Source organism: Halyomorpha halys, unplaced genomic scaffold (genome assembly GCF_000696795.3).
Source record: "Halyomorpha halys isolate HHAL.00 unplaced genomic scaffold, Hhal_1.1 Scaffold502.1, whole genome shotgun sequence".
Classification (NCBI taxonomy): domain Eukaryota; kingdom Metazoa; phylum Arthropoda; class Insecta; order Hemiptera; family Pentatomidae; genus Halyomorpha; species Halyomorpha halys.
In genome coordinates this window covers 161420-170058 of record NW_027111044.1, presented here as the reverse complement: position 1 = coordinate 170058, position 8639 = coordinate 161420, and positions in this window count along the sequence as shown.

Below are 8639 nucleotides of genomic sequence, written 5' to 3'. Positions count from 1 at the left end.
TATATGAAACATACTACATATTTACCTATTGTATTATTTTGTACAGTTGTAAATTACAATAAATGAATAATTAAAAAAAAATTTTTTTTTATTAATTTATTTCTTGTATTCATTGGTTGTTCTCGCTTTTTGAAATCGCCTTGATGAAGGCTAGAAAATCTGGCCGAAACGTTGGCACAATTAAATTCTCTCAACTTGTTTGTTTGTTTTTAGTCACCGCACCCCCTACCATCTTGTTATTATATATTATCTACGGTCAACTATCTTCTCACCATTATATTATATTATATTATACTGTGCATATTTATATTAATATGTTTTTAAAACAAATTGTTCTTTATTAATGTTAAGTATGCTGTTTATGAGGCAACACAATGCAGTTGGCCAGAATAACATTTTTAATAAACGATTTTTTCTCTCACCTAACTGATGTACGTCATTTCATTTTTGAGCTAGGCACTTCACATAAACTCACACAATCCATAAGAGAGTTTATAATTTATTTGAGCAAAGGGAACATCAAATCGTGTATTTTCGTCGTAAACTCGTAGCGACATTTTTCACCATCGCAATACTTTCCAAGATATGGGCAAGTAAAAGTAGGATATAAATAACTACTGTACAATGATGCTGTCAAAAGACTAAATATAGACTTAGAACCTTCCGAAGGGGCTTAATAATAGTCGTAGGCTACATCAGAAAGGGTTGAGGACCGATGGAATGAAGGGTAAAAAAGGACAATTGCCCTACAGTAGTACTAATGGCCAGCTTCTAGCCCTGGAGCTATTTTCCCTGGAACAGAAGCCTTAATAAAGAAGAATTATAGGATATTATCCAGAAGCAAGGGCATCGTGAAGAAGGAGAAATAGAGAACAAGAAGAAGAGCCCAAGAGGAGAAAAACGTCAGTTATTTCACCCCAATTTTTGATTACTTAATTGAAAATTATGAATAATTACTAGTCAAAACTGATGAGTCTGCCACGTATAGGTAGGGGGAATAAAAAATGGCGGCTTTTTAAAAACGTTAAAAATAATTAATTTCTTATTCGGAGCTCTATCAGCTATATCTTTAAAAATAACAACAATAGAAAATCTAAGAGAACATCATTTAAAGTAGATTAAATTTACTGAACTGTAAGCCCTAATAGAGCTATTTAAGTACAATAGTTCTTGAGATATAGCTTTTTAAAAAGCAATATTTCACAAAAATGTTGTACAGAACGTACTGAAAGATCAGTAGTGAATTTATTTTGAAAAATCTATATCTCAAAAACTATTTGACGTACAGATGTCTATTAGCACTCACATTAAAGCTAGTTTATTGAGCTATAAAGTAGTTTATGACCTTTACCTTCGTAGAAATATTCATGTTCATAAAATTTGCTAAAATAAATTGATTTATAGTTGTTCGGACAAAGTTTCATTTGCCAAATTTATATTCATAAAACTACTACCCCTACAAAGATACATATCATAAACTACTTTAAAGTAAGTACAATTTCCTTTATTTTGAGTGTTGGCATATGGGGGTCTTATGAGGGTCTAGAGATATATTTTTTTCAAAAAACCAATAGTTCATACGAACAATTAGAAATTATCATTGTGTGAGTTTATTTCGTCAAATATAAAAACTACTACTCCTACAAAGATAAACATTATTAACTATTTTATAGTAAATTTAACTAGCTTTAATTTTAGTGCGGACAGATATCTGTGCGTCGAATGGTTTCTGAAATGAAGTTTTTCATAAATCAAACTTATTGTTCGAACAACTATAAATCAATTTATTTTAGCAAAAATCACAAGAACTACTATTTCTACGAAGATAAAGGTCATAAACCACTTTATAGCACATTAAACTAGCTTTAATTTGAGTGCTAATAGACATCTCTACGTCACATAGTTCCTGAGATATAGATTTCTCAAAATAAATTAACTAACTACTGGTATTTCAGTACATTTTTATGAAATGTTAATTTTTAAAAGGCTATATCTCGAAAACTATTTATCGTAAATAGCTCTATTAGGGCTCATATTTCAGAACATTTACTCTCCTTTAAATAATGTTCTTTTATTTTTTCTAGTGTTGTTGGTAGTTTTCAAGATATAGAGCTACGAATGAAAAATTAGTTTTTTTTATCGCTTTGAAACAGCCCTCATTTTGTATTCCCCCTACCTATACTTGGCAGACTCATCAATTTTGACTATTAATTGTACTTAGTTTACATTAAAGTAATCAAAAATTAGGGTGAGATAACTGCCTTTTTTCTCCACTTGTGTTCTTATACCATTATGAAATACATGTTTTGGAACAGGCTCCCGGACTACTAGCTCACTAAGAGCTAATCAAATTCTCCTATACAGTGTGCAATACTATCCGATAAGAGGGATATATATTAGGATAGATATAGTATCTATACATAGATATATATAGTATCCCGTATCTCGTATCCAACATCTTATATTATTCAACTAGTTATAGCGAGGGCAGGGAGTGTGTGGTCGAGCCCAACTGCCCACTTAAAATTCTTCCAAACCGGTCGGGGACTGGCAACTCTACCACCGATCTTCTTCTGCGGCTTTTTATCCCTCTCCGGAGGATCCGAGTGTCCGAGGGGGAGTGAGGAATCGAAACTGAACCCTGAGGGTATATCGAGCTATTTCGGGTAAGGATGGATTATAGAAGAAAAAGAGTTTTCAACCGACTGGGGCTGCTGTGGTGGGTGGAGATGTACAAAAATGAATAAAGGAATTTTGAATTAGGCAATTTAGTTTGGCCAAATTCAAATTTACTTTGCCCATGCGCATCTCCAGCCAACAACTGCACAGCCCTAATGATGTGGGTTTAAACGTCTGCAATCTATAAATAGTGAATAACCATTATCATAACTATAGGAGGAGGCAAAGCATGTGGGATTAGTGATTTTAATGAAACTTTTTTTATTGTTAATAGATAGAAAAATATTTTTTTTTAAATTTATATAATGTAATTTACAACTGTACAAAATAATAAAATAAGTAAATATGTTGTATGTTTCATATACACTTGAAAATTTTGGGAAGGAACCACCCATCGGTGGTACTTCAACATTAATTTAAATTAGAAGGTCCCGTGGCCATCTTCTTTTCAGACGCCTCGGAGGATTATCAGGGATTTTTAAGGATGAAATATTAAGAATTAATGGGTTAAGGAATTTGGAATGAAAAGACGCATGTCTGTTTTGGGAAAACTATTAAAAAACAAAAAAAAAATAAAATATTAAATCCGTGTCCTAGGATTCTTGCCAACGCACCCTAGGAGACGAGAAAAACAAATTACTATATAATTTTAGTAAAGTTAAATGATAATATTCAAACAATGATTTGTTAAATTATTTAATTATGTAACAATGAAAACAATTCCACAATCAAAGTGGATGTTAAACCAATTTGAAATTTAATAATCAACTATCACTAACTTTAGCGATAGGAACTACTGAGTTTAGCAGTTATTTCAGTTTCAGGAAACTAGGTTAACAAAACTATAGACTTGAACAAGTTCGCTAAGTTACCGAAGTTTTACTAAACTCTGATAGTAAGAAATGTATTAAAATATATACGTAAATTTAAAATTAAAATCTTAAACTACTCACTGAATTCATTTCAATCCAATATACATCTGAACATTACCTGTAACAGAAAAAGAAATTGATGTTAAAAAAAATTATAATTTAAAAATGCATAGATTATTTGTACCTATATGAATATGTTCATTTTCAGATTGTTTAAAGTTCGTAAATAGAACAATACATTTTATTGATAAATGTTATCATAAATAACAGAGAGAGAACTCTGAAACTTTTTTTGGTGATACTAAGTCGGAAAAAATTAGACGTGTTTCCGTGGGAGGTAAAAATAAAGCACAGAGGTATATTGTTTGTTAGTTTTTGTTAAAATGCGTAACAACTTGTGCTTCTTCATCTGTGAGAGCTTCAGATAAATTTGGGCTCAGTCCTATTCTGTTTATTGTTGATAAATAGTGGGGGCATTTTTAAAAAATATGTTTAATTGTGAAAATGAACTGACAATATTGGCAAGTTGGTAAACTGATATGTCCAAAGAGATGATACGTTCATTAATTCAACATTGATTAGTGCTAAATGGGCAGACAAATGTATCAGTAGTGAATAATATTGTTTAAATAATGGAGTGTTAGATTTTTTAATTATGTAACTATTAAGACATTTCGAAAAAGAAATAGATATATCTGACTATAAGTTAAAATTGAGTATATGTTTAATTACATACATTAAATTTTTATAAATGTTACATTATGGAATAATAATACTAGGAGATGAGGAAACAGGCCGAAACGTTGTACGAGTAAATATGGAGTATTGATAATATTCTAAAAGAAGTTTATTTTAACCTCAAAATCTTCAATATATAAAGAATAAACAATGTCCTAAGAAATATACAACCGGTAGATATTGCCGAGAGCAATGGAATTGATAAAGACATTACAACTCAAAATTATTTCAGGAATACGTAATGATAGTTTCAACCATTGCAGTTTTGTTTTCTCTTCCTAGAGAATAATATGACCGGTAGATCGTTACATCGGCCTTTCCCGACGGACCAGCCTCTCCGGGAAGTGGAGGCCTATGGGAATATAAAAGCCTTTCGGAGAGCAATCAACACTGGGGAGAAAGTTTGCGAGGAGCATAAAACTAGGAAGATGGAAATGAGGAGATGATTGGAGAGGTGGGGGTTCGAGTCCGGAACAATATTAGGAATCGTCTGAAGGAATGGCCAGCGCGAGGAGAGGTTTGTGAACTCGCATGGCTTTTTTAATTGTGAGCCATGAGTTAGTGAGCCGTTAGGCCACGAGCGACCGTCACGACCCTATGAAAGGGAAATGTAATTTGCAGCCCAGTTCTAGGAAGCTTCTATCGTAAAATCCCTAATGTATTTACCTCCCGGGCAGAGCTCGTACTAGGTTTATAGCGGGGGGAGGGGGGGAGGGAGGTGATGGGGGGACAGGATAAATAATTTAAAATTATATTACTTGATGTTTCCTAATATAATTTTAAATTATTTATCCTGTCATCCAATTCACATGAAATACAATGTTATTAATAACTTTTTTGGCAAAGCAATAAGAATAACGGATAAAATTAGATTGATAAAAATTAAAGATAAACTGTTTAATATGTTTCAAGAAAACTTTTATCCTAAAAAATTAATAAGGAAAATATGGGAAATAAACATCAAAAAGTCCAGAATAAAAGAAATTGACAAAGATAAAAATAAAAATGAAAATGTGATAAAAGCAAATAAACAGTTCTTTAGTTGTAACTATATAAAAGGTTTGTCGGAAGGAATAAAAAGGTCCTTTAAAGATTATGACATGGAGGATATATCATTGAGTTTCAAACCAAGCAATAAATTAAAAAAATTTTATAGCAAAACAAAAGACCCAATAGACAATAAATATCAATCGGGATTAGTGTATAAAATTCCATGCATTAATTGTCCAGCCATATATATAGGTGAAACAAAACAATACATAAAAGACAGGATGTATCAACATGAAAATGATATAAAGAATAGGGAAAAGGAACCCAAGAAAACAGCATTGGTTCAACATGTTGTTCAGAATAAACATAAGTTTGATTTTGAAAATGTCCAAGTCATTCATAAAGAAAATAATAATTTTAGAAGGAAGATATTAGAATCAATTTATATCTCAGAAAATATAAATTATACTGTAAATTTCAAATCAGATTCCAAAGGACTGAACCACCACTATTCAGAGATTTTAAGCAAAATAAATATGTAGTAATTGGTATACAAAAGATGAAAAATTAAAAAATATTCGAATCCTAAAATAGTACAAATATATGAATGAAATAAAAATGCAATAATAAAAGTATGAATAGAGAAAAAATAAATGAATTAAAAAATAAATTAAAGAAAAGGGGGGGGGGATAAATTTATATGTGAATAAAATACACATAAAATAGGAATAAACTAATAATAGAATTTAAATGTATTAAAAATTGTTTATGGTGTAAGCCGAAAAATTAAGAATAAATGTTAATTAAATTAAATTGAAAATGTAAATTAATATTTAAAGAAAAAATTATGTTATATGATAAGATGATAACAGTGTCCTAACCTGTTGAAAGTAGGTTCTGTTTGGGGTTTGTTAAAGAACATAAAAGTTGTTATTGAAATGTTTAAATTTAGGAAATAATTTAATAGAAGAAAATGTAAGTAGGAATCAATATTTTTTAAAAAGAAAGACAAAATAATTTATAATGTTATTGTGATATTATTTTAATGATTAATTATTTAAAGATAGGGACAAAGGCAATTAGCCGGCATTAATGAATTTAAGGAAAGAAAAGGAATACAGACAGAATAAGGTAAGACCAAAGAAATCAGTATGTAAGTGAAGGAAATTTGTTATAAAAGTAATTAAAAGGAGCTGTTTGTAGGAATCCTTGAGAATGGCCTGAGAGGTCGAAACGTCGGATGTTAAAAAGAATTAAGTTGAGAGATAAGAGATCAAAATTGTTTAAAAAGAAACTAAACCACTCTCAAACAACTATAATAATAAAAAATAAATCTCATATTTATTTATTTTTTGCCGACGTTTCGTCATATTTATTTATTTTATGCCGACGTTTCGCATATTTATTTATTTTATGCCGACGTTTCGGCAGTAGAGTACACATTGTACTAAAATACAGATATACAGCTTATCTACCTATCTAAAAAACAGCAACAATAATTATTTAAATGCGAAACGTCAGCATAAAATAAATAAATATGGTTTTGTTTATTTATGTTGTTCTTTGTTGACCGCACCCTCCGACAAACATCTCCAAGTATTTTAATGTAACTTCTAAAGACAGACAGAAAAAGAATTTTTTTGATGGACTATGTTATATCTGGCAGAATCACAAATTTGCGATTGTTGTCCCCCTTTGCTATGTTAGCTGTTCATTATTCATAGGTTCTATAATATTTTATTAATATATATTTTGCCTTATGTTATAAATATATTTATTACAATTTTGGACTAACCTTATAATTTTTTATTATAAAAAAGGTTTTGTGATGTAAATTCTTCCAGGCCACTAGTGAAATTATTCAATATGTCTGTTTTGACTTAAGTCCACATTTTATCAAATTTGGTTTGGGTTCTCACAGAATTTATAAATTTAAATAACCTCCGGACTTAAAATAGCCCCTTTTTAGAATGGATGGCTCATATATAACATCAAACATAACAGGTAACATTAAAATACCAAAGGTAGTAAAAGGTAAGACACAATACGAATTACTTTTCTTTTTCACAGTAGGGGTATTCATGATCTATGTTAAAGCGTGTTAAATGGAAAAACTCGTGTTAAATCGAAAAAATTGCCTTCTTTTGCCGTGGTAAAACGAAATAACATTTAACATGGCTGAGAGTCTGTTACTTGGTCAGTTAAATCGAGAATGACGTCACACAATAGACCAGTTGAGATCGCCGCCATATTAGTTGTTGTGACTTTCAATACAGTTGTCAATTAGCTCATCTTCATTCTCTTCTTCACAAGTTTGAAGATCAATAAGACACTCATAAGCTAAACTTTCACACAAAGTCCACTTTTCACTTACTCTAGGCATGTTTTAATTAATTAATTAAATCATAACTGAAGTAAACAATAACATGAGGGTCTGGAAGGAAGGTTATAAACATAAAGGCTTATACAACAAGTTGCTGAGAAAATCCGCTAGGGACTCTTATGCATTTAACGTTTAACATGACTTCAAATAGGGCTGCTCACAATCCTATAGTTATAACATTTAACATGGTAAAACATATAACATTTAACACAACATCATGAATACCCCTAGTAATGCACTTACTAATTCACTTCTTATTTCTGTTTAAGAGGGTTCGGAAAAAAAAAAAAAAAAAACAAGTGCTAAAGGTATAGATGAATGTATCAACATTGAAAGATTGATGTCGTTGTCGTTGTGCAAGGAGGTGATTTGGCAATATAGCAATAGCCAATGGAAATTAGCTAATGTTAAGAATAGACTAAAATTGGAATAAAACTTTTTATTTTATTTTTATTTTTTTATTAATAAATTTTCTGATGATTTTAACGAAAATACCTTACACTTTTTTTTGTTACACTTTGTTTTTTATCACTTGACATACCGAACATTATTAATTTAATAATAAATATTAATAAAGATTTTATTAATTTATTGATATTTACAAATGTTTTCACTTAAAAATACATTCAGTAAATTTAATGAAAGTTCATAATGTTCTAATGCATGCAAATAGAGAAACTACGCATTGGTAGCACTCTAATAATATTTCTACATTAGAAAGTCTCGAAGCCATTTTCTTTTCTAAAAATAAATAAATGTAGAAATATACGAAACGAATGTTAAATTATAATCAATGTTAAACTTATCTTTAAGCGATAGATAAGATCGATGCTACAGCACTTGCCTTCTCTTAATGCTCAATTAGAAAGTACTCGTATATATCGGGGGCAAATTTCACCAATTTGAAATAATTTATAAGATGTTAAGGAAATTAATCTTAGAAAGTGACCAAAGCAGTTGCATGAGTATCTCGCTGC